Genomic DNA, 23,972 nt, shown 5'->3' on the forward strand with positions numbered 1-23,972 from the left:
CACAGTAGTTTATGTATTGTGGTCTTTTTAGGCCTTCTTTGGTTTTTGAATATGGGATATGGGGGCTTGTTGCCCCAGGTCCAATGTGGGGATGCTTTACAGACTGACCCCATTTAATCCAGGTCTCGGGCGCATCCTTGTTTTGTGGGCTTTCCATGCCAGTCCCTTTGGTTAACCGCAGCAATGAGCTGTGGTGTACTGGACTCTTTTTGAAGCCAGCAATAGGGGAAGAAGGATGACTTTACTCAAATGCTGTCCAGTGGTGGATAAGGGTTTTTATTTTACTTTTTATTTTACTTTTTATTTTATTAGTGTTTTATAATAACAAGAAATTGTTTAATACATTGTATAATGATCAATACAATGATCTTTCACAAAGCACATTAAAAAAAACAAATTAACAGCATTACATATATTAATAAAATTCTCCATAAAACACAATGTCAGATAAATGTCACATAAATATCAACATTATAAAACAGATCAATCTTAAAACATATGTTTCACCTTATCGAAGTAAAACCCTTTTCATTGAGCGTCCTTATCATTTCCATAGTGAAAAAATATTTCATTACCCATTTTCATTAGATTCTATATATCTTGTGAGGAGACTACGTCCCTAATTGTAAAGAAATGGCCCAGATAACGTGTCCTAAGGTCTTTTAACACCGAGCGTTCAACAATTATGTTTCTTAGAGTTTGGGTCATACCTGGCTCCTTAAAATAATGACAAACCGAGTTATGATCTCTCTCCCGGATAGAAAGAATTTCACTGGTGCGTAGAAGGTTTAATTAAAAATGCAAAAATTGGTTTCTAGCTCTTGGGCAAGGGAAATGCACTAGATATTTGCGGAGAGTCCCAAGTTGTGTATCTATAGCAGAAAACGAAGAAACAAACTTGTAACCTTTTTTTAAACCCCAATGGATTAGTACTCAAATCAAATTGATGTTTTCCCGCATAGTTACAAAAGATTATCAGTCAACAGTTTTAGATTAACCAAGACACTAGATGCCTTGGTAAACACTTCTGTAAACCGGTCTTTATACAAGGAATTCTTGTGAGGAAAAATGATCTTGCCCATCAATGAGATTACGATGCATTGGAACCAAACATCGAGTGGTGACAACCCACGTTCGTAACGGATTGAAGACAGCAGAGAGGGGAAGATTGAGGCCCCTTTTACAAATACGGCCCTCTATTTTATCCCAAGGAAGCATTATTATGGGATTGATTTCTAAGCCATGCAAGATCTTGGGAATTACTTTTCCCACATATTTCAGTAACAGTTTTATGGAGAATGTACAGTATTTCAAATAGATTTTTTTCATTTGTAAACCCAATTGGTCACTTTTGGACTCCAAACGCTTAATGATGTCGTCCCCATTTGATTGGGAAGAGAAAAATCCAAATATATTCTCATCTCTATGGTCCATTTAAAATTAACTCTTTTGGTGTTATATTTTGTGACTCGACTGGCTTGGCATTTCTTTTGGTTTATAACCAAATGTTCTGATGCTTGTTAATCTGCTTAGAATCACATGCTGTGCATATGGTCCGACATCCAGTGGTAACCGCAGAGTATTGCATCTTGTCTTTTGGGGACCGAAAGGGGGCGTCCGCATAGGCGTGTCTGTAACACTATCCCTATCGTGACGTGTAGTGTATCCAAAAGCTCTCACGTGCCGAGGTCCCTCAGATTGTTTTTTTACGCCCAGATAACTGGTCGCCCTATAGCAGAGCTCTTACATAACAGACCTGGTTTATCTTTATACCGGCTTTGTCGGTTATTTCCCCATAAGACTTCAACGCTGATTAAGAACTTTGATGAAGACTGCAGGAAGTTTCTACGGCAGTGAATTTCGGCACCTAGATCCTGCGGCTGAGCCATACCTGTGGCCGGGCCCTCTGGCCGTCCTACACAGTAGGGACAATGGGGTCAGGGTGGCCATATCTTTCGTTATGTCTTTCCTCATGTCTTTCCTCTTTCCCCCTCTTTGCCCTCTAGGTCTGGTCATCTTTGTCTATATGTTTCACTATGGAAAGGACACCATTTAGGTTCTGCCCTAAGTGTAGGGTCCAGTACCTGTGGAAAGACGAGCACAGTATGTGTAATTCTCGTCTACCCATAGATCACAATGAGAAACTGTGTGAGGCCTGTAGTCTCCTTCGGCCTAAGGCCCTTAACGAGCGCCGTGTAAAGCGGTGGGCCGTGTACGGTATGTCACGGGCTCGGTCCGCTTTCCTCACCGCCACACCCGCCGAAAGTGACTGGGGGCACTGATGATGACCAGACGTCCATGTCGGATGTCATCGACCTTGAGTCGGACACTTCTAGGTCCACCACACCAGTCCTCGACCCCTCTAAGCCTGATGTAAATCTCGCTTTGGGGACTACACCCGGCGACGGGGGCATACAGAAAACTCACACTAAGCACACAACCCCATCACCGATTTTGACGCTTCCGTCGAAAAAGGTGAAAGCGCCAACAGGACCGACTTTTATTTTGACGGAATCCTCCGATCTGGTAGATCAACAGCCGTTCCCCGCATCCGCAGGAGCGTCTTGCGACTGAGCACTCCAAAGTTAAGGGCGCTGCCTCTAAATCGGGTTTACAAGCCTAAGCGCGATCTTCCGATACTCCGGTGTCCCCTGGTAGACCCCAAACCTACTCCTAGGCCTCCACTCCTTTCTGCAGGCGCAAAATCTACTGCTAGACCCTCTGTTGCCGCGGTAGGCGGTAAATCTACCACTGACCTGTTGACTCATGCCAAAACGGGAGAGATTGAGGACCGTCTTGCGAGGATTACTTTGGCGGTTGGGATGATGCCTAAGAAACTGTCGAAATGCATGGAGCATCCCGCGGACAGGTCTAAAGACACGCCACGGCACCCCAGTACTCGCGAAACTTACGAGGACAGTCGGGAGCCTCTGTCCAATACCCTTGAGAACAAATCTTGACGCCAACAAGAGGAAGACAATGTTTTTTCACCGTTTGCCCCTTCTGGTCCGTCTAAGTGGACCAGGGAAAAGTTTGATGGATGCATGGACCACCTAGAAAGGATTGTCTCGCAGTCAGAGGATCCTTCCCCCTAAGAGAGCTTGTGAAGACCCTCGTTTGGTGTTTACTTCACGTTTCCCTGAAAATATTGACTCTCAAGACCCTTCGGCTTCTGTCCACCAAAGATGACTTTGTGGTCCAGATGGACACTTACCAAGACCTCTATGATGAAGATGAAGACCCTTCCTCTGATGACCAGGCGGATGCCATGGACAACTGGGAGGAGACCCAGCAAGTGGAGACGGAGCAATGGGCGCTCCCTACGCAAGATCAGGACACTGATGTCCCATGCCTGGACTCCACTCCTACCACCCCGGCCCGCCATGCCTCGCCTGTGGACGATCAAATGGCTTTCAGTGCCATCTTAAGGAAGGCAGCAGAGCAGTTTAAGATCACCATCCAGGAGGCGGTTCACAAACAAGATTTTGTGGAGGACATTCTCAAAGAGAAACCCCCCACAAAGACGAGCCACTCCTCTCCTGAACTCTGTTTAATAGAAGGTTGGCCCCTTCCCTGGTCTCAACAGCACAGACCCGGGCATTGAATCCAAGAGTGGAGAAACTATTTGGGCCATCTCCTACTGGCCCTCAATACATTAAAGGCCACGCCACCCCCGACTCCTTGGTAGTGACTACCACCCGGAAACGGGCAGGGGTACCCCTTGCTACGTGGGAGGCACCTCCGGATAAGGAATCTAAAAGGTTGTACGCCTTAGGTAAATGTGTTACCTCGGCAGCTGCTTTCACCACACGCATGACAAATAACACCAGTTATGCAGATGCACAATGGAATCTTGTACAAGGTCTTCAGGAGGTTCCTGAACCCGCTAGGTCCAGACTACTCAGCGTCCTGGCCAAGGGCAGGCAAGTAAATCAAAATATAACTAAAAACACTCTGGACACTGCGGAGATGGCAGGCAGGTCCCTGGCCCAGGGCACCCTACTCAAGTGGCACGCTTGGCTCCGTAACTCGGGGTTCAAGCCTGAAACACAAGCCGCTCTTATTAACAAACCTCTAGAAGAGACCAGTCTCTTCGGTAAAGCGGTGACTATGCTCTGGAGATGGCCAATAAAGAGCACAAGCCTCTGAAGTCCTTACCACAAATAACACTGAAGCCTTCGCCCCATTTGGGAGGCGGTTCTTGTCTGCCCTTTCAAGGCCAATCCCGTTCAGGTCAAAATAACTACAATATGGCAAACTGGAACCCCTAGACAAGCATCTGGAAGCCCCGCCAACTACCTACCTAGGGGTCAACGACAAGGCAGAAGCCCCAACTCAAGAGGAGCCACAGCCTCTGGTCAGAAATGACCAACGGATCCAGGTCCCCTCCCATGCCACCTTGGTCAAGGGAGATTGGGGGGGGCCATTAACCTCTTTCCTTGCGGCATGGGAGAGGATAACTTCAGACCAGTGGGTCATAAAGACGGTCGCCCACGGCTACTGCATGGAATTCGCCCGACCACCACAGTTCAGACCACCACGTTCACAACACTTCACACCGGACCATCTGCAGATCCTGATTCAAGAGGTGGAAGCACTTCTGGCAGAGGACGCCATACGAGCCGTCTCTATTCTTCAGGCAAATGAGGGTATTTATTCAGTGTACTTCCTTGTACCCAAAAAGGACCTCACCATGCGCCCTGTTCTGAGACCTGCGCCCAGCGAACAACTTTATAAAACCTCAAAAGTTTTGTATGGTAAAGCTACAGAAAATGATTCCACTGTTGAAACAGGGGGGACCACATGGCAACACTGGACATGAAAGATGCATACTTTCATATTTCAATGTTGCCAGCGCACAGGAAATATCCAAGGTTCATGATAGAGGACAGACACTATCAATTCAAGGTACTCCTCTTCGGCATTGTCTCAGCGCCAAGGGTGTTTACAAAGGTCTTGGCAGTCGTGGCAGCACACCTGCGCAGACTATCGTCCCGGTTTACCCTTACCTTCGACGACTGGCTTGTTACAGTTGACTCTTAAGACACATGCTTTTTGAACACCCAGAAGACCGTAGACCTTCTGTTCAGTCTAGGATTCTTTATCAACAAGAAGTTCAGTCTAGTCCCCAGTCAAGAAACAATTTCTGTGGGCTCTAATCTGGACGAAGAGCGGCCTAGTCTTCCCCACCAACGAGAGGGTTCAGAACATTCTTTTTCAGATCTCTCAATATGTTGCCAGTTAGGAGGTGACGGTACACAAGGCCATGTGGCTGCTAGGTATGATGGCGTCATGTATATACTTGGTTCCCCACGTGCGGCTGCGCATGCGTCCCGTGCAAGAGTGGCTCAACAGCCAGTGGTGTCAGGCCAGCGGATAATGGGAAGATCTGGTAGTTGTCTCGCTAGCCCTCATTCTCTCTCCAGTGGTGGTCGAGGGAAAACCTCTTGAAGGGGATGACCTTCACCACTCATGCAGTAGAAGCCACTCTCACAAATCCAACCATATAAATCTGCTAGAACTATTAGCAGTGTTCAAAGCACTAAAAGCCTTTCAGACTCAACTACAAGGGAAGACAGTTCTGGTTCTGACAGGCAGCACCACAGCTGTGTATTACCTAAACCAACAAGGGGGCACACACTCTCCAGGGCTATCCAAGCTGTCCCAAATCATTTGGATGTGGTCTCTCAAACGCAAGATGTTTCTGTTGTCTCAAGTTCCAGGAGAACTCCATCGTCTAGCAGACGTGCTCAGAAGAGATTTCCCACTGCATGTAGAATACGGATGGCGTCTGCACGAAGACATCGTCTCCAAAGTCTTCACAGAATGGGGCTGCCCAGAGATCGACCTATTCGCAACTCAGGAGAAGGCCCAATGCCAAGACTACGCCTTCAGGTACCCCCTGAACCGCTCTAAGGGGAACAGACTCTGGATAACATGGTCAGGGACATTTGTCTACGCTTTCTCCCCGCCCACCCCCCTGACTCCCCTACTCAACAGGATCGTGCACAAGATGCACCAGGAACCAATCACCATGATATTGGTGGCCCCCATGTGGGCCCGCCTACCCTGGTTTGCTCATCTAATGGAAATGTCCCTCTCCCCACCAGTAAAACTACCCTGCCGTACAACATGTTGTCTCAGGACAGGGGGGGAGACCCTACACCCATGCCCACAAACTATGAACTTCGCAGCATGGCTCCTGAGGTCATAGTTTGGACACCTACAGCTACCTCAGAGATGCATGGACATAATCAGCGAAGCTAGGAAACCTAACACCCGCTACTGCTATTCCAGTAAATGGAAACGCTTTGTCATCTAGTTTAATACCAAGGGCGTCCATCCCATCGATTGCTCACCCACTCACATTGTGCTGTACCTAACCCATTTGTTAGACGCAGGACTGGCATTCAATTCCCTAAAGGTTCATCTTGCTGCTCTCTCACCCTACACCACGTCACAACTGAAAGTGTCATGGTGGAAAATACCCATTATTAAGGCCTTTATGGAAGGGGGGTTAAGAGAATCCATCCTCCCATTTCTCACCCAGCTCCTGTATGGGATCTAAATGTGGTTTTAACCAGAATCATGAGATCTCCCTTTTCACCAATGCATAAAGCAAGTCTAAAAGACCTTACGTACAGGCCCTTTCTGTTCTAGACCCTTTTGTTACAGTCCACAGGGATAAGGTAGTTCTGCGCACTCATCACAGATTTGCACCTAAATTCATCTCGAAGTTCCATGTGAACCAATCTATCAAACTACCCACTTTTTTCCAGAATACCACTAGAATGGCCGAAAGAAGCCTACACACACTAGATGTGCACAGGGCAGTCCTGTTTTATCTGGAAAGAACAAAACCACTGAGAAAAACAAACCAGTTTTTCATTTCAGTGGCAGCTGGTAGAGAAGGAGATCCTGTCTCTAAATCGGCTATTTCAAGGTGGATTGCCAAATGCATCACACTGTGTTTCTCGCTTGCTAAGAGAGAACTGCCCTTCAAGCCTAGAGCACACTCTACTCGAGGCACTGGGGCTTCCATAGCATTCATTGAAAATGTTCCCCTAGAGTCAATTTGCAAAGCGGCAACCTGGAGTTCTGTACACACCTTTACAAAACACGATTGCCTAGACACTCATTCTAGATCTGACTCTCAGGTGGGACAAGCAGTATTAAGACATCTCTTCTCTACTGTGCCTTCTCATAACCCACCTCCAACTCCGTGTACTGCTCGCTAGTCTATGCACAGCATGTGATTCTAAGCGGATTAACCAGAATCAGAAGACGTGCATTACTTACCGTAATAGCATTTCTGATGGTTTTATCGGCTTAGATTCACATGCGCGCTCCCCGCTCCGGGTGGAAGAAACATAGATGTCTTGCTACTTTCTCTCTTCATGTACTCACAATAGCCTTGGGCTCCCTCGTGGCAGAAAAATACAATTGGACGGACATCGGCGCATGAGGGATTTTGGGCACACTACACATCACGATAGGGATAGTGTTAGACACGCCTATGCCGACGTCCCCTTTCGGTCCCCGAAAGACCAAATGCAATACTCTGCGGTTAACACTGGATGTCGGACCATATGCACAGCATGGAATTCTAAGCAGATGCAACCATCAGACATGCTATTACGGTGAGTAATGCATGTCATTCAACTTTACATAATTACTCAAGGATCATAATAGTTGTTTAAGACCAATTGGGGCATTATCAAGTAGGGCGACATCATCCGTGTAAGATAACCAATTAATCAATTATCCACCAATATTTGGGGCACATAGCCCCACATCTTTCAGGGTCTCCTTTAGATCCGCTAAGTAAAGATTAAAGAGGCAGTGTGGTAATTATAGGGTTCGACAAGGTGCCTTTGATGTTTAATCTGATTCTTATCAGGGTTTCATGGTGAATGAGTTTTAATATAGCCAGAAGGGACCAAGCAATTCCCCAATTTCTCAGTTCGCCATAAAGGAGCCAGATCCACCATGTCAAACACTTTTGAAAAATCAATCCGCACTACATGTAATGAGGCTAAATCTTACTCGCCTTTATTTTACCCTTCAGAATTGAAATAATTAAACCATTTAATATTGTTTTTCCTGAAACCGGTCTGGAATTTTGACAAGTCGTTCTCCAAAGCCCATACTCCCAGATGTTCTAGTACTGTAGACGCAAATATTTTACTATCTGGATCTAAAAGTGCTATTGGTCTATAGTTCATGGGGTCTGCCTGGTCGCCTTTTTATAAATGGGAATGATGATCGATTCCTTCCATGTATGCGGAATATTGTGTTGACTGATAATGTCTTTGAACAAAGAGTATAATAAAAATGAACCATACGCCTTTATTTGACTTTGGTATACCATTCGATAGGGCATTGGGCCAGCAGTAGTAGATTTGGAGGCTTTGGTGATTAATCGTTCAGTGTCCACTCTCACAAAATACAAGTCCCAAGCATCCAATTCTGGGCCACTAAACGCATTTAGCGCTTGATATGCATTACCATTTATTTTACTCCGATATATATATATAAACCAACTGCCTTTGCTGATACTGTTGCACTGTTGGTCAAATTGTGGACGGTCTAATCCATTTGTTAATGGCCAAATATTACGTGTATCCTTTTCTATCAATGTTATAAACATAACCTCGCCATCCTTCTGTACTGTCATAGATCTGTGGGATCGGATCCAATGTTTGTAAGCTTCGACAAGGGTTTGTTTCTTTCTTGTGTAATAATTCAGCCTTAGAAATGGAAGTTGCTGGCGCAATATTTTCTTTTTAAACCAGACCTCTTTATCACATTTATGGACATGAGATGGTTTTAGTGAGCCTACAGGCTTGGGCATTTCCTTTTTCCATATGAACTCATTAAAATCCTCAATTGAACATGACAATTTTAAACTAATTATGTGGAGGTGGAAACAAATTGCTCTAATTTAGCTATCGGAGAAGTACCTTTTCTTTACCGGTTGGATTTGTCAATAAGTCTGTTTGGTTAGAATGTGTGCCTTTGGCCACATTGAATCCAAACAGTTACCAAGATGTGATCACTCAGTGTTTTACCTGGAAATGACTGCAGACTTCCAACATGGGTTTAGATAGTATAATCTAGTCGATGATGGAGGATTGAGACCTGCTTTTCCAGGTAACCGCATTATGTGGATACTTATCCAAAGAACTGTTTACAGTATGCATGTCCCAAACCTGGAACAATGATCTCCATTTCTTTCCATTGATAAGAAAATGGGGGCTCGATTATATTATGGGTGTTTAAAACAATGAGTATTCAAGTTGCCTGCTAGCAGCATGTAGGGATCGGCATTTAACAACCATGTGCCTAGCAAGTCTTGGGATATGGTTTATAAAGGAATCTAGGTTGCCCATTACCTGATTCCAATAAAGATCAAGCACCAATAATGTGCATGTTCTATCCACACAGGGAATTTTAACTATTATGGCTAAGATACTCATAATGGTGTTTAGAAAAGATTTCCAAATATTTTAGTTTGGAGTTTCTCGTCGCTATTAAAAGGCCTCCCCGATGGCCTTCCACAATTTGATTTATTGGCCAATTGTTGGATTACTGTAAAACCATCCAGCCATACTTTAGTTGATGACGAGGTTTCTTGGAAAAGACTAATATCAAAGATACGGTTTTCCCCCTTCATTTTTCATAAAACTGTTGAAACCCTGAGTATTTCAATCCAAACAACATAGATCATCTATTATCAGGGCCCTTTAGTAGGCCCGTTGTGACCAGCTAATTCTTTCTTCAAGAAATGTAAGAACCCGGCCCATAAGACATTATCCTCAAGCTTAATGGAATTCTCAATGGGCCCCAGGAAGGCCCAACCAACACCATTTCATCTTTTGTTGTTATCGAGCCGCCCCCTCCCGCTTACAACATAATTCTTTTGATGGTTACCACTTGCATACAATATAGTTTTAACTTCTTGCCTCTCCAAATAAACTAAACAACTAAATTTCAAGAGTTTGTTCCTTTCATCCAGTATAATTCTTTTAATGAAGGACGATCTCCAATGAACTTCAGCTAAATCGAAACGTTCTTCAAAACGAAAGCTGACCTAATCAATGTCACGCATCGAGATTTTTTCTAAGACAGGTGCTTGTCGCAGTAACTTCAAAATGTTGGTGCAATTCAAAGTTACTTCTAAATTGATATCGGGACATATTTCGAGGTAGAATATATTATTCTCCTCAAAATCTGCAATCCTTTCCCTGCAGTTATTGATGTGCGCCTGTGACCACCATAACTAATATATGGTGAAGTGCCAGATTCTATGCCTGATGAAATGCCTCCTTGCAAGCCAAACAATTTGATTGGTCGATCCCGCCCACCTGGGACGCCATCTGAATCAGTTAACTGGTCTGGCGCAGCCCTGGGACATACTGAGACCACTGACTGTGTGTTGAGTCTGAACAGATAAAGCGGGCACAGAGATACCTTTTTATAACGTCTGTGGTTGGATACTTGGGAATGTGGCTTTCCACTTGTGTTGAATGGGCATATTAAAGATAGAGGCCCATCTATCCTTAGTCAGCGGCAGGGCTGATTTTTGGATCTGGTTTAGTTACACTATTAAAGCCTCCGAGGCCACAGCTGGCATGCCCATATCTTGGTGATTTTCGGACTATTCGCTGCTTTACACTACTCTTTGATAATTAGTATGCGATCAACTGGCCTCCTGGGTACAGCCAAGAATGGAGAGGGGTGCCGTGCCCTGGACCGGATGGCCATTTCCACTGTAGATGTTTTGCTTGTTTCGACCCCCCCCCCCCCCCCGAGATTAATTTTAGGAGGGGTGGGGGGCAGGGGGGTTGAGTACCAGAATGTTTGTTAGATCAGTGTACTGCTGTTGTATGGGTTCAGTCCAATTACTCCTTTCATTTGGAGAAACGTGTAAGCTTTTCCCGAAAGTCCTTTTTATGATGTCATACTATCCCCATCCTCACCATACATGTGCAGTTTCTGAGGAACTTCCTAGAATTTTTCCTATGCTGATTTCTCCTACCAGTCTTAAACTTTTTCAGTGCTTTTTTTGCACATTTTTCAACCAACTAATTACCAACAGAAATCTCCTTTCTGATGGCATGGCTGAATAAACCTATAATTTTCGTCAGGGCTGACTGATTTGTCGAACTTAAGGTGTATGTTTCGGTACAAAGGCGAAATTACTCAGAATATCCAATTTAACATTTAATTCTGTCAAAATAATGGTGTGGGCTTTACTTCATCCCTGATATTATCGTATAGTTTCACTGATGCACTCGGGACCGAGTTTAATGCTGAAATAGATGGTGATGCCGATCTAATACAATCATCAACTTCCCTAAATGTATGATGTAAATACTTGGGGCCGCTAATGGCAGGCCCTTGTGCTAAATTGCTTGAAGAAAGGAGCTCTACCAGTTGAGGAGATGCCGACATGATGTCATTATAAATAAATAGTGTCAATTTCTTTAACCTGAGCATCGTTTAGAACATCTGATCACAGGAAATCATTTCCTTATTACTTATTACCAAATTTCTGGCACAACCAGTGTTGCCAACCCCCCCTTCGAAAAACTATCACTTAAATTGCCCAGGGTCGGTGTGCGCACCAGTTGCGTGTCCAATTGTCTGGCCTTGGTACTAGTTCCTGCAGGAGGGTAAAAGTCTGTTATTTTATGAATCGATAATAGTATACTAGTGTTAAGGCGAAGTCTCATTTTATGGCTAATTTCCCTCACCTAGTGAGTGCCTCAGTAGCTTTGCTGGATTTCTGGAGTTATTTTTTTCCACTTGTTAAGAGTGTGAGCTTTTTCCCCCCCCCACTCTTACCCGTGTTTTGCCATGTGTATTTCCTCTGTTTTTGTGATTGTGAACTCTGGAGTACACCACTTCAGTAGCCCCCTTCTTTTGTGTGTTACACAGCACCTTCAGTGCAGTGACACAGGGTTGTCTTTTAGACTTCCCACCGACTCCATTTCTGGGGCTGGCTGCTGTCCCCCAGAAAAGGGTAAAGTTGCCATTAAACTTTACTTAGACATTTAACCACAGATCCAGTACACCCCATCTTACATGGAGTACTGGAAAGGGTTAATCCTTAGCCCTTTTTATCTGTACCTCCTAGAGCATTGTCTCGCTCTTAACATTTAGACTTGGCTGGTGGCGGTTGTATCTACCCTAACTTTTCTACCGCGATTATACTATATAAACATGGTATTGTTTTAGGGTATTATATTAGCCTCGAACTTAAACCCACTTGACCAAATACTTTTTCTTTTGGCTCCGGTCGGTTTATTCGCCATTTCTTTTTGTTAAAGTCCTTCTTGTGTTTTACTTTGCGCAGCAAACCAGGTTTGCCTCCTTTGTTCACTGTCTTTTGGCGGGCTTCTGCCAAGAAGCCCTCCTCCAGGCACCTGGGTGTCTAGGTGGGCTGAATGTGAGGGAGGGGTGTAGTCACCCCCTGCACAGGGTATCCTAGGAAACCTAAGTCGCACTTTGCCATGATTGGCTGAGGTGGTTGTCCGGGCTGGACAACCCCCCTGCTGTGTGATTGACAGCCAGGCTGTGTGAATGAGGGATTTTCGCATAAAAGGCAGGTCTCTTGGGCTAGAAGTCAGTCGCCACTGGAACTACAAGGAAGCGGAGAAGAAGACGGCTGCTGCAGCTACCCCGTCCCGGTGAAGCCTTGCTGCAGTCCCTACAGTAGTTCATCAAATACAGGTGTTCCCTTCCCCAAGAGTTCAAATCTTCGAGCTTCCAAAACACTTGACTTCAATATCAAGACAAGGTCTTTGTACAACACACGCTTCTTTATAGGTGTTTTCTGTGGTTTTTCCATTTAGGGGTACCCGGTCTAGGCGCAGTTGATGGACCACACATTACAGGTCATGCTGCCGCTACTCTTCCTTGACTGATTTTCCTTTAGTGCCAGTCCATTGCTTCTTCTCAGCACTGAGGTTTGCCTTTGTCATATGTATCCCACTCTCCTGCCACAGTATTGTGGCTTATATAACCACCTTAAGCTTGTTACACCTTATGTGGCTGTGCCCAATATTGGATGTATCTCCTGCATACAACTCTCTGTGCTCTTTGGGCTTTGCTAGCACTGGTTTCAGTTAATGTAGTTCAAAACCTTCCTTTCCTCACGATTCAAAATCTTTCTTTCACTCCTTTCACTATGTCAGAGTGTTCCCAACTTGTCTTCATTTAATTCGGTAGTCATAATGCTTTCACTTGCTTCAATTGCATTCGATAGTCAAAATGTCTTGCTTTGCTTTATTTATATCACCGCGTGCTAGCCTTATGTTCCCCCTTTCCTTGTTGCACTCACCGGTCGGTCTTGTGGCTCCTTGCGAGGACTTCCGCTGCCACAGTTTCTGTTTCTCCTTGCGGCCGCTTGTGTCTTTTCCCGGCGGTCTTCTTGTGGCTCACGCACACCCAGCAGAGCTTCCACGGCAAAGTAGGATACTCCTGACCACTTCTCTCGGTCTCCTCCACCCAGGTGATCCGCCCTTACATATCCACCCCCAGGTACGGGATTCAAAAGCGATGGCCTTTCCCTGGCCACCTGAGAAGAAGATACTGGGGGGAAAAAAAGTGAGGACGCCCTCAGGTTCCTCACATAACATACTTCCTTAAACCGTTAATTGAATAAATGAGTTCCGTTGTCAGATAACGTCACAAATTCACTCTCGTGGAATACCTCATGTACCAGAAATTTTGCTGCAGACTTCACATCAGGGACCTGCTTTAAGCCAATGTTGAAAAGGGGCAACCACAACAATACGGTAACGAAGGTTAATGTACCTGTTAACCATGTCCACTAGTCAATATGAGTACACTACTGGTCGTATCTTTGAAAGGTAATGCTCTGATTACTTACTGTAATCTTCATTACTCCTAGTGCCCCTCTTCCTCATCACAGTACTTACCTCATGAGACCCCTCCCTCTGACACAGGACCTTCTTCTATTTCTTTACATCCCTATAACTCCTCCCCACATCCACGTCACTCAGTTACATATTACCAAGCCGGAGCATGGGACCTTCCCTGCAGGGAGGGTGCGGGTCGTCCGTACTGTGATGAGGAAGAGTAGGACTAGGAGTAATGAAGATTACTGGTAAGTAATCAGAGCATTACCTCCACGTCCACTCTTCCTCGTCCCAGTACTTACCTCATGAGGTATACCAAAGCAGCAATGGGGAAAAGGTCCCAATGAGACACAGAGCCAAAAACAGTGCAGCAAAACACACACCCACAATAACTCTTCACATCCCCACAGACAAAAACTCCAACCCCGAAGGAACCAACCCCCGAGTGGGAGAAACTGAACCCATAGCGGTTGATGAAAGTGCAGAGACCAGCCCAGGCGGCAGCCATACAAATCTATTGCAGAGAAAACCCTTCTTGCATCGGCCCAGGAAGCCGCCAAACCCCTGGTGGACCTCCATGATCATGCACAGGCACAGGCAGGCCAGAAGCCACAAAGGCCATGGAGATCACAACACGGAACCACCGGAAAATGAAAACCACAGATGCCTTGCGCCCAGCCCCAGCCGGACCACAAGCAATCAGAAGACTATCAGATTGGCGGAAAAGAGCAAACCTAGCCAAATACTCCAACATGGCCCGTCGGACATCAGTGTTATGCCAAGCCACCTCCTCGGGCGTTTTTGGATCATGAAAGAAGTCGGGGAGAACCCGATCCTGAGAGATGTGAAAACCGATAGACAACTTTAGGGAAAAACTTCGGACCACAGCACCAGTGAGTCTGGCAGCACCCTCAGGAAAGGAGGGTGACATAAGAGAGCCCCAATCTCCTCAAGCCTACGGGCAGAAGTGATGGCAATAAGAAAAGCAGATTTCAGTGCAAGATGTTTGATATCAATCTCGGAAATGGGCTCAAAAGGAGGCCCTTGAAGGAACCGTAAAACAAAAGGGAGATCCCAAGGGGGAAGCCCTTGATCAGTACAAGGACGGGAAGAAGAAAAACCCCGGAGCAACTTTCCCACCAGCACCTCCCCATCCAAGTGACATCAGAGTCCCCCAAAAGGAATTTAATGGAGGCCCACTGAGAGCGAAGCCTCGAAAAACCACCAGAACCTTGTCAAAACCCCTCCTGGAGGAATTGATGGATAGCGGGGAGGCCAGAACGCAGGGGAGGGATCCCAGACCACCCATAAAAGTCTTGGAAATGGCCCCAATGCCTGCCGCGCACCTTCAAAGTGGAGGGTCTAGGAGCATCCATTATGGACTCAACTACAGGACCTGAGAACCCCGGAGATATCAGCCTAGAGTCAGCAATAACCACACTGCCAATTGCATCCGGCGGACTTCCAACTGCAGATCCCCTTGAAGGGGACACGGCCACCTCGGAACCAGCCAAGGTTCCTAGGACTGAAGCTCCAACAGAGAGGAGAACCAACTTCGGCGGGAGCACAACAGAGTTAACAACACAGTCACCCTGGACACTGATGGACCGAACCACCCGGGGAAGAAGGGGAACAGGCGGAAAGGCATAAAGGAAACCCCAAGGCCACTGTACAGAGAGGGCGTACACCCCCCAATCCCCTCTGCCTGAAAACCGAGAGCAGAAGAGGGGAACTTCTGCTGAGGCCGGGGATGCAAACATGTCTAGAACAGGGGACCCTAATCTGACACAGGTCACCGCAAAGACCTGGGCCGACAGGACCAGTTCCGCAGAGGAGTGAAACCGGCGTCCGAGAAGATCCGATTGAACATTGTCCACCCCCTGATACGTGAGGCCACCAGAGACACCAGATGCTATTTCCCCCCCAGGTGCCATCAGCGCTGCCGGAGCATTCAAGGAGTGACCAGAACCCCCTCTTGCGGTTGACGTATGCCAAGGCCGTTGTATTGTCGGTTCGGACCAAAGCTGCCCGATTGGTGTACTTCGAGGAGTTGCTGTCCAGAACTCGGAGAATAGCACAACTCTCGCCAATTGGATGATTGATCGGTCTCCCCAGATCTCACAACCCTTGAGCTGAGAGGACCCCCAATGTAGACCCCCAACCCATTTTGCTGGTGTCGGTAGTAAGAGAAGCCACAGGAGGAAGGACCATGGACGCCTCATCCTGTAGATTTGGAACCCCCTGCCACCATAGCGGGGAGATTCGCAGCGCTGGGGACACTGAAATCAAAGCTTTGAAAGCTGAGACGTTGGGAGCCAGTGGGAGAGGGTACAAGACACCAGGGGACATAACTGAAGAAGGGCCCAAGGAACTAGAAAACACACAAGACGCCACGTGCCCCGTAACTTCAGCAACAGGTGAGCCGAGACATACTGCCTTCTGAGAACCCTGCCCAGAACAGCCAGCATGCGATGGACTCTCCCTAGGGACAGGAACACCCTCTCCGTCCCGGTGCAAACTAGTGCCCAATGAAAACTAGATCCTGAGAAGGCTCCAGCTGAGACTTCCGCCAGTTCACTAGCAAACCCCAGTCCCACAATGCCTGGCAGACTAAAGGGAGACGAGGCAGGATAGGCTGCCGACAGGACTCCTCGACCAATCAATCGCCCAGGTAGGTTGGACGGGAATGGCAACTGATACCCCCCTCCGGAAGGAGCCCATTACCCAGGAAGCCGAACCCCACCAGTTCCATACACCTCTGAGAAGATGGAGACGAGGAGCCAGGGAAAACTTCCAGTCACTGCACTTGCACCTGAGGAAAATCACAGGATGTTGAAGCAGGCCTGTGCCGCAATATAACCGCATGCTTGTCAGCCCACAAAAAGATCCGACCTATCAAAAGGAAGATACAGGTCAGCCCAGTAGTCCAGCAGACCAGCAGACCATGGCCCCCCTCAGCTGACAGAGGAGCCACCAGGCTGGCGTCGATGGGCATAGTACTGTCACAAAGCTGGGCAATGCAATCCATCTCGGATAGCCGACACCAAAGTCAACCCCATACCTGGGGAATGCCTATACTGGAAAACTCAATGAAGGAACAGCCCTCTCCACCGGCACCAGGGGCTCTGAGAACCCCTTTAAGCATAGACATGTGACAGCATCTGCCATATTACTTCCATGCGTCTGAGAGGAGGCATGAAAGCAACACATCGGCACTGGAGGACCTAGGCCCTAAAAGAAGAGACACTGGGAATCCCCTGCTTGGCCGTTACTTCCATGATGCATTAGCAGTTTATAAAATTCCATGCCGGACAAGGGAAAAGAAATTCATCACCTTCGTCCATCCCCCGTGCAGTTCGGAGGAAGAGGACAGGACAAGGAGCCTGCATCCATGGCTAGCACAGACCCAAACACACCACTAACTCGCCACCTGTATACACATCACATGACTGAGAGGTGGCTTGAGCCCTGCATCAAGTAGCTGGTAGCCCCATGCTATAAATGGTTCTCCTCCATGCGTCGGCCTTGGAAGGATGAAGGGCTGAGTCAGCCCTGCTGAGACTCGAACTCCCGAAGTGTAGACTATGCCAGGCTGCTACCCTTCCGTCGGTAAAATAGGGCTTGCAGACGTGTCCAAATCTGCGCCGTTTTCACAGGCTGCACGCAGAGAATGCAGCCAACATCCGGTGCATCCTGGGCTGTGTGTGTCTGAGGAGCGGGTGGTATGTGACATGCCTGCGACAGAACAGAGCCCCTGCACTTTCAAAGACTCTCTGCCACTGTCACCCCACGACAAGAAGCAGAGAGGCATCACAACAAAGGGAAGGCTAGCCGATACTGCCAAGTTCTTGCCATCATTTCTTAACGTCCCCACTTCTCAGTCAGCGCATCTTCAAAGATGCAGCCAATAAAGATGTGTACACAGAGCACGTGAAAAATGGCCTGTCGAGCTAATGGGTACCCCTCAAGAAGGCACCAAGCAAGTGGTAAAAACCAAACAAAACAATCCTCTAGGCAACGCCACATCAAACAGGAGGCATATTGTTGCACGGCCCTAACGGCAGGAGAATCAGGGGACAAACATTTACAAAGCTCCCAACTCCTTACCGCATCCCGGGCCGTGCAGGACCCAGGCCGTGATGTCCTCGCGTCAGCCTGCAACCTTGCAAAACACAAGCGGGCGAGGCACGAGCCTCCGTAAGGCACACCAGGGGCCGGCATGAATGGGATGCGAAGATGGCCATACCAGCAGGAGAGGGGAAAAACAGCAAGCACAGAGCCCCCTCCCCTCTCCTTACTTTCCCCGGGCCATGCAGGACCCGGGACACAATGCCCACGCTGCGGTCTGGAGCCCAGCAAAGAACTGAGCGAGGCAATCCCGCTCAACTGGGACCCCAAGCCACGCAGGGGACCCAGGAGCAGCGCTGCACCAGAGGGGGCCGAAGGCCCCGCCACACAGCCCCCTGAGGGGGCCAGCAATCGGTGCTCCCCAGTGCCCTGCACTGGGAAGAAAAAGTCCAACTTGCCGGAGGCAGGAAAAATTAAACTGAGGGATGTGGATGTGGGGGAGGATTTATAGGGATTTAAAGAAATAGAAGAAGGTCCTGTGTCGGAGGCAGGGGCCTCATGGGGAAAGTACTGGGACTAAGAAGAGTGGACGTGGAGGTAATGCACTTTGCTATGAAATCAATAACAAGCTCTTGGAATAAACCACTGCTCCTGCAAGTCTGCAGTGAGGCACTCTTGGGACGTTTATGTTGGAAAGTACAATTGATCAAGAGCAACAGTGAACAAAAACAATGTCCTCAAAGCCAAAGCCCTTTCATTTAACTCTAGGATCAATGATGCCAAATCCAACTCCAAAGGAATATTCTCCATCTTCAGAGAACTGGAAAAACTCTCTACCCCTCCTCCCACGCTCATCAAGGATGCTAAATGGTGCAACAGCATTCAATCAGCAATGCAAGACGAGCTCAACGCCCTTCAGGCCAAAATCATTGGCCACCAAAAAATGCTAGAAAAGCTAATTGCTAGCCAGCATAGTAAAGCACCTACCTCACCAGCACCAAAATCATCTCCCCCATTCGAATTCAGAGACATCACTGAATCAGAGGCCATTACCCTGCTCAAATCTATTAAACCCTCCAATTGCAAAGGTGATGCCTGCCCTGCCCAACTTATCAAAGACTCTTCTCACACCCTGGCTCCCCTCCTCACTGCCTTCATCAATGCCTCCTTCAGATCAGGCCTTGTCCCGAAAGATCTCAAAGAAGCCTGGGTACGCCCATTAATCAAAAAGCCATCACTCGACCACATTGTCCCCGGAAACTACAGGCCAATCACCACAGTCCCATTCCTGCTAAAAATTCTCGACAAAGCAGCCTATATGCAAGTCCAAAAATACCTGGAGGAGAACCAACTCTTAGGCTTGCGGCAATCAGGTTTCTGCCCAAGACATGGCACGGAATCAGCCCTCCTCGATTTAAAAAAAAACAAATGGACGACTTGAGAGACTTAGGCAAACCTGCACTTCTCCTACTCTGACTTATCTGCTGCTTTCGACCTAGTCGACCACAACACGCTGTGCAGTCACCTTGCCTCTGCGGCTAACTTCTCTCCCAAAACACACGACTGGATCACTTCCTTTCTCCAAGACAGGGCTATGAAAGTTTTCTCGAACTCGGCCTCTGCCACCCCGAGCCTACCTAAATGTGGAGTCCCACAAGGGTCATGCATATAGCGCCCATGCTCTATAACCTTTTCACCAGGCCACTGTTTAGCATCCTAGATGCCACGGGCATATCATACACCAATTATGCGGATGATACGCCGGTGCTAATCCCTCTCACAGGTAACTACAAGACTGACATGTCTAATCTTACGGCTATATACTCAACTATCCAATCCTGGATGGCTGACAACTGGCTCTGCTTAAACAGTGAAAAAACTGAACTCCTACTCATCGGCTCACCCACCACCCTGGGTAACCTCAGTCAGGAATACTCCTCCTTTACTATTGACAATACACCCATCAAGGTGTCTGACCACGTCAAAACACTGGGCGTCTACCTAGACTCAAACCTCACCATGGACAGACAAGTAAATGCCATCTCTACTTCATCAGTTTACTATGCCAAAATCATTAATGCAGCCAGACCATTCCTCTCACAACAGAACTGCCTCGTCATAGCCAGAGCCATCATTGGCTCTAGACTAGACTATTGCAACGCCCTACTATCCGGGATGTCATGCAAAAACCTTTCTAAACTGCAAATAGCACAAAACAATGGCCGCAATGAAGCCAATGGGACCTCAAGGAAAGAACGCATCTCAGAAATCAGGAGACAAGTCCACTGGCTCCCGGTCAAACAGAGAATCATTTTCAAAACTTTCACTGGCACACAAATGCCTCCATGATACTGCTCCTCCATACCTTGTACAGAGGATTGTCAAACACACCGCCACAAGACCCCTTAGGGAAGGTTACTACAACCTTATCCTGATGCCCAAAACCAAAAAGGCCCATGCAGGAGGATCCAGCTTCCCCACTATAGCAGCCTCACAGTTGAATGCCCTCCCGCCTAACCTCAGAATGATTCAGTCCCACATAGCTTTCCTCAAAGCACTCAAAACACAACTCTTCATCTATCCAAAAGCTGTGTTTTATGTCTACTAAAAGAAAAATGCTATGAATACTGTACGTGTAAATAAGAGACCTGTTCGGTCAGATGTAACCTGCCTACTGAAAATTCCTTGCAAACTCCTGTAACAAGTGCCACGATGCCTCCGGGCTGTAGGTGTCCTCTACAAATGCAAATAAATAAATAAAATAAATAAATGCTTGGGGCATGACTGATTTCCCATAAACATTTAGCCTGCATATGAGGTCAGTAGGAGAAGGAACACCCCCTCTTAGTCCATAACTTTTTCCTGCTGAGGAGCTTGTGCTTGTAATCCGTGAGCTGTGCCGAGGAAAGGTAAGCGATCATAGTCTCTGCTTGATTTAAGGATAATTCAGAGGACACCATGGAATCGGGGTTGTTTAAGTAGGCTTCTTCTTTGGCTTCCAAGTCTGCTGTGCAGTTGCCATTTGCAATGGGATCTGTATTGGTTGTGTGAGCTGTTCAGTCTACTTCTGCAACTGCTGCGGGGAGGGACAATGTGTCATCTTAACCTGGAGACTAATTTGGCATTTTGCACAGGCATGCCATCCGATTATTTCCTTTTTCTTTTTGAACCTTCTGTACCATCCGGGCAGGCCTGAATGTACTGTGGATGTAACCTACGTGGAGTCTGAGTAAATAGTGGTGCAACAACCGTGAGATAATTCTAATGCTGTCATTGGGGCCCGCGTTCTGCTGATTGCGCATAGTATGAGGGCAGGGGCACCTTTGCTAACACATGGTATTCCCCTGCTTCGAGGCTCACTACTACTGCTGCTCCTGTCTGCCTGACCCCAGTGCTCTGATCAGTTGTAGATGAACCATCAATGAAGAGCACCTTCCCCTTTTCGAGTGGATCCGCCCAGCACGTGTGAAACATCAATAGGGTTCTCATGTGTTGTGTGATCATGTACTGTCATTTGCGTGCACTTGCTCTGTAATAAAAGCTGCTGGTTTGACGGTGGGACAACTCATGATATGAATGAATGAGTTTGACCAAATTTCCTCATGCCCTGATGCTCGTTGGGTTGTGAGTGGATTTAGTTTTTTCTAAAACTGCAAAAAAAAAAACATTCTTCATGTAAAGTGAGACAGGGCACCCCATGGTTATTGTATAATTTCTGTATGGCAAATACAGCGGCTGCTAAAGCCTGCTTGCATGGGAAGTGTTCCTGCATTACTGGATCCAGGAGACCACTGAAATAAGACGGGTGCTTATGTCCCAGTGAGGTATTTTGTCTGAGGACAGCTGTCATTACTTGACCATTGGAGTGTGAGAACAAAAAAACAAAATATATATATCTATATATATATATATATCAGAAAAAAATCCCCGTACAAAGGTGCAGGAAAAGTGGATGGCACTCCGGGAAGAGGTTTGGATTTGAAGAGTCCTTTCCAAACACAGAGTCAGGAAGTCAGGATGTTTGCAGGCACAAAATAGCTTTAATGATTATAATGTCCAGAGAGAGAAAGACACGAAAACAACGACGCGTTTCGGGGCAACAAACTGCTTGTTCACGTTAGGGGTAAGAAACACAGAAAATTGACTATAAGTCTAACAGTCACTCTATGGTTTCAAGATAGACAGTAGTAATGCATAACACGATCTCCCAGTCAAAAACGGCGGCCATATTTGAAAATGCATTTTTCGAGGGGATTGGGTCCTCCGACGTATTCCATATCTATGACAAGTAATCACCACAGCTGTGCTGCTTCGGAAACTTTTCCGGCGTCTGCGTCCTGCGTCGATGACGTCGATACGCCTACGTCTAGGACCTCGTCCGACGTCATCCGATGTGATAAGTAGGACGCACGACGCCTGTAGCCTCAGTTCCGTTTTTTCCGCGAACGTGTTGCTTCGTGTTTCTCGGTTCTAAGCCTCGTCTCTTTGGAGTTCTGTTCTTTCTGGTTCTTCGAACCTGTTCGTTTGTGAATTTCGGCAATGTCTTCTACTTCGTCTTCAACCCCGCGTCCGGGCTTTAAGAAGTGCGGGGAGTGTGGGTCCAAGATGTCGGTGACTGACTCGCACGACGCCTGCCTCTGGTGCCTCGGGGAGGCCCACGACACGGATGACTGTGTTGACTGCCTGTCGCTCACGTCCAAAGCCTTACGCGAACGTAAGAAGAAGTTGTCGGTAGGTCGGGTGTCCAAGCCCCGGAAGTCGAAGTCGGCGGGGCTTTCGACGGATGATTCGAGGGGTGACTCTCCGCGTCATCGTCGGAAGTCTCGTCGGTCTTCTTCTAGGAGTGGGTCTCGCCACTCCTCAGCCTCTTCGAGGCATTCTCGGAAGCGCTGTCACCGGTCGCCTTACAGGTCCTCTTCCGAGGATTCTGCCCGGCACGTCGGTTACCCCACCAGCCGTGCGACGCCGGAGGAATGGGCTTCCTTCGGGAAGAAAATGTTGGCGATTCTTGAGTCGCAGGGTACTCAGCCGTCCGCGCCCCCGAGTGGGGTCGGCCGTGTGAGGTCGAGAGACGCGGCTCGCAAGAGTGGTCGGCACGAGTCACGGGAGCGGTCCCGTTCGGACAAGGAGGCTCGTTCTCGCCGTACCCGTTCCAGGTCCCGGTCCTCGACGCGTTCGAGACCGTGTGCTCCTGTGAAGTCTTCGAGGAAGACGTCGACGTCTGAGGCGTCGAGGGCGTCGACAGGCTTTCTCGAGGCTCCGGCTTCGAGGACGTCGTCGAGGCCGTCGACGTTCAGGTCGTCGAGGGACACGCTCGGGGCTCCGGCCTCGAGGGCTGTGTCGACGCCGCCGATACTGGAGGCGCTGCATCTGACGTCGACGCCGATTTCCTCGACGTCGACGCCGATCCTCTCGGCGCCGTTGCCGGTTTTCTCGGCGTCGGCGCCGATTCGCTCGACGCCATCGACGCCTTTCGTGTCGGAGGTGCCCCGTGTCACAGGTGTACCCCCTAGGAAGGCTCTGGTTAAGAGCAAGCACTCTCGGGTGCCTTTTCGCCACCTGGAATTTATTTCGGAGGCGGATGAGGATTCTGATGGCCTGGTTCCTAGTCTGGTGCCTGATGAAATTGTCTCGGGCCATAGTCAGTTTGACGATTTGAGGCAGTCACTGCATGATGCCAGTGGACTGGACACCTCCCCGGAGGTGGACTTTTGTAGGCCTGAGCCTGGCTCCCATGCCGATTCCTCGTACCGGCGCCTTATGGCTAGGGTGTCTGAGTATTTGGGATGGTCTGCTCCCCCAGGGGAGTTTGTGCAGGATGATCTGACGGACATCCTTGATGTTGGTCCCCCAACTGACCCGGTACTGCCGTTCCATATGGCTTTACAGAGAAGGGTGGCGGCGGCTTGGACTGCTCCGGAGAGTCTCCCGGCGGTGGGCAGATCCTTGTCGCGTAAATACCGTCCAGCCAGTAGCGACCCCTGCTACTTGACCAGGCACCCCACTCCGGAGAGT

At 47.9% G+C, this 23,972-nt stretch overlaps 1 protein-coding gene across 3 annotated transcripts in view; it reads left to right on the plus strand.

Moving 5' to 3' along the window:
- The window catches only part of GEMIN8 (gem nuclear organelle associated protein 8), a 239,468-nt gene that overhangs the window by 110,251 nt on the left and 105,245 nt on the right, over positions 1–23,972 (plus strand). The gene's annotated exons all lie outside the window — the stretch shown is intronic.

Source organism: Ambystoma mexicanum, chromosome 7q (genome assembly GCF_040938575.1).
Source record: "Ambystoma mexicanum isolate Mex_15411 chromosome 7q, UKY_AmexF1_1, whole genome shotgun sequence".
NCBI lineage: Eukaryota > Metazoa > Chordata > Amphibia > Caudata > Ambystomatidae > Ambystoma > Ambystoma mexicanum.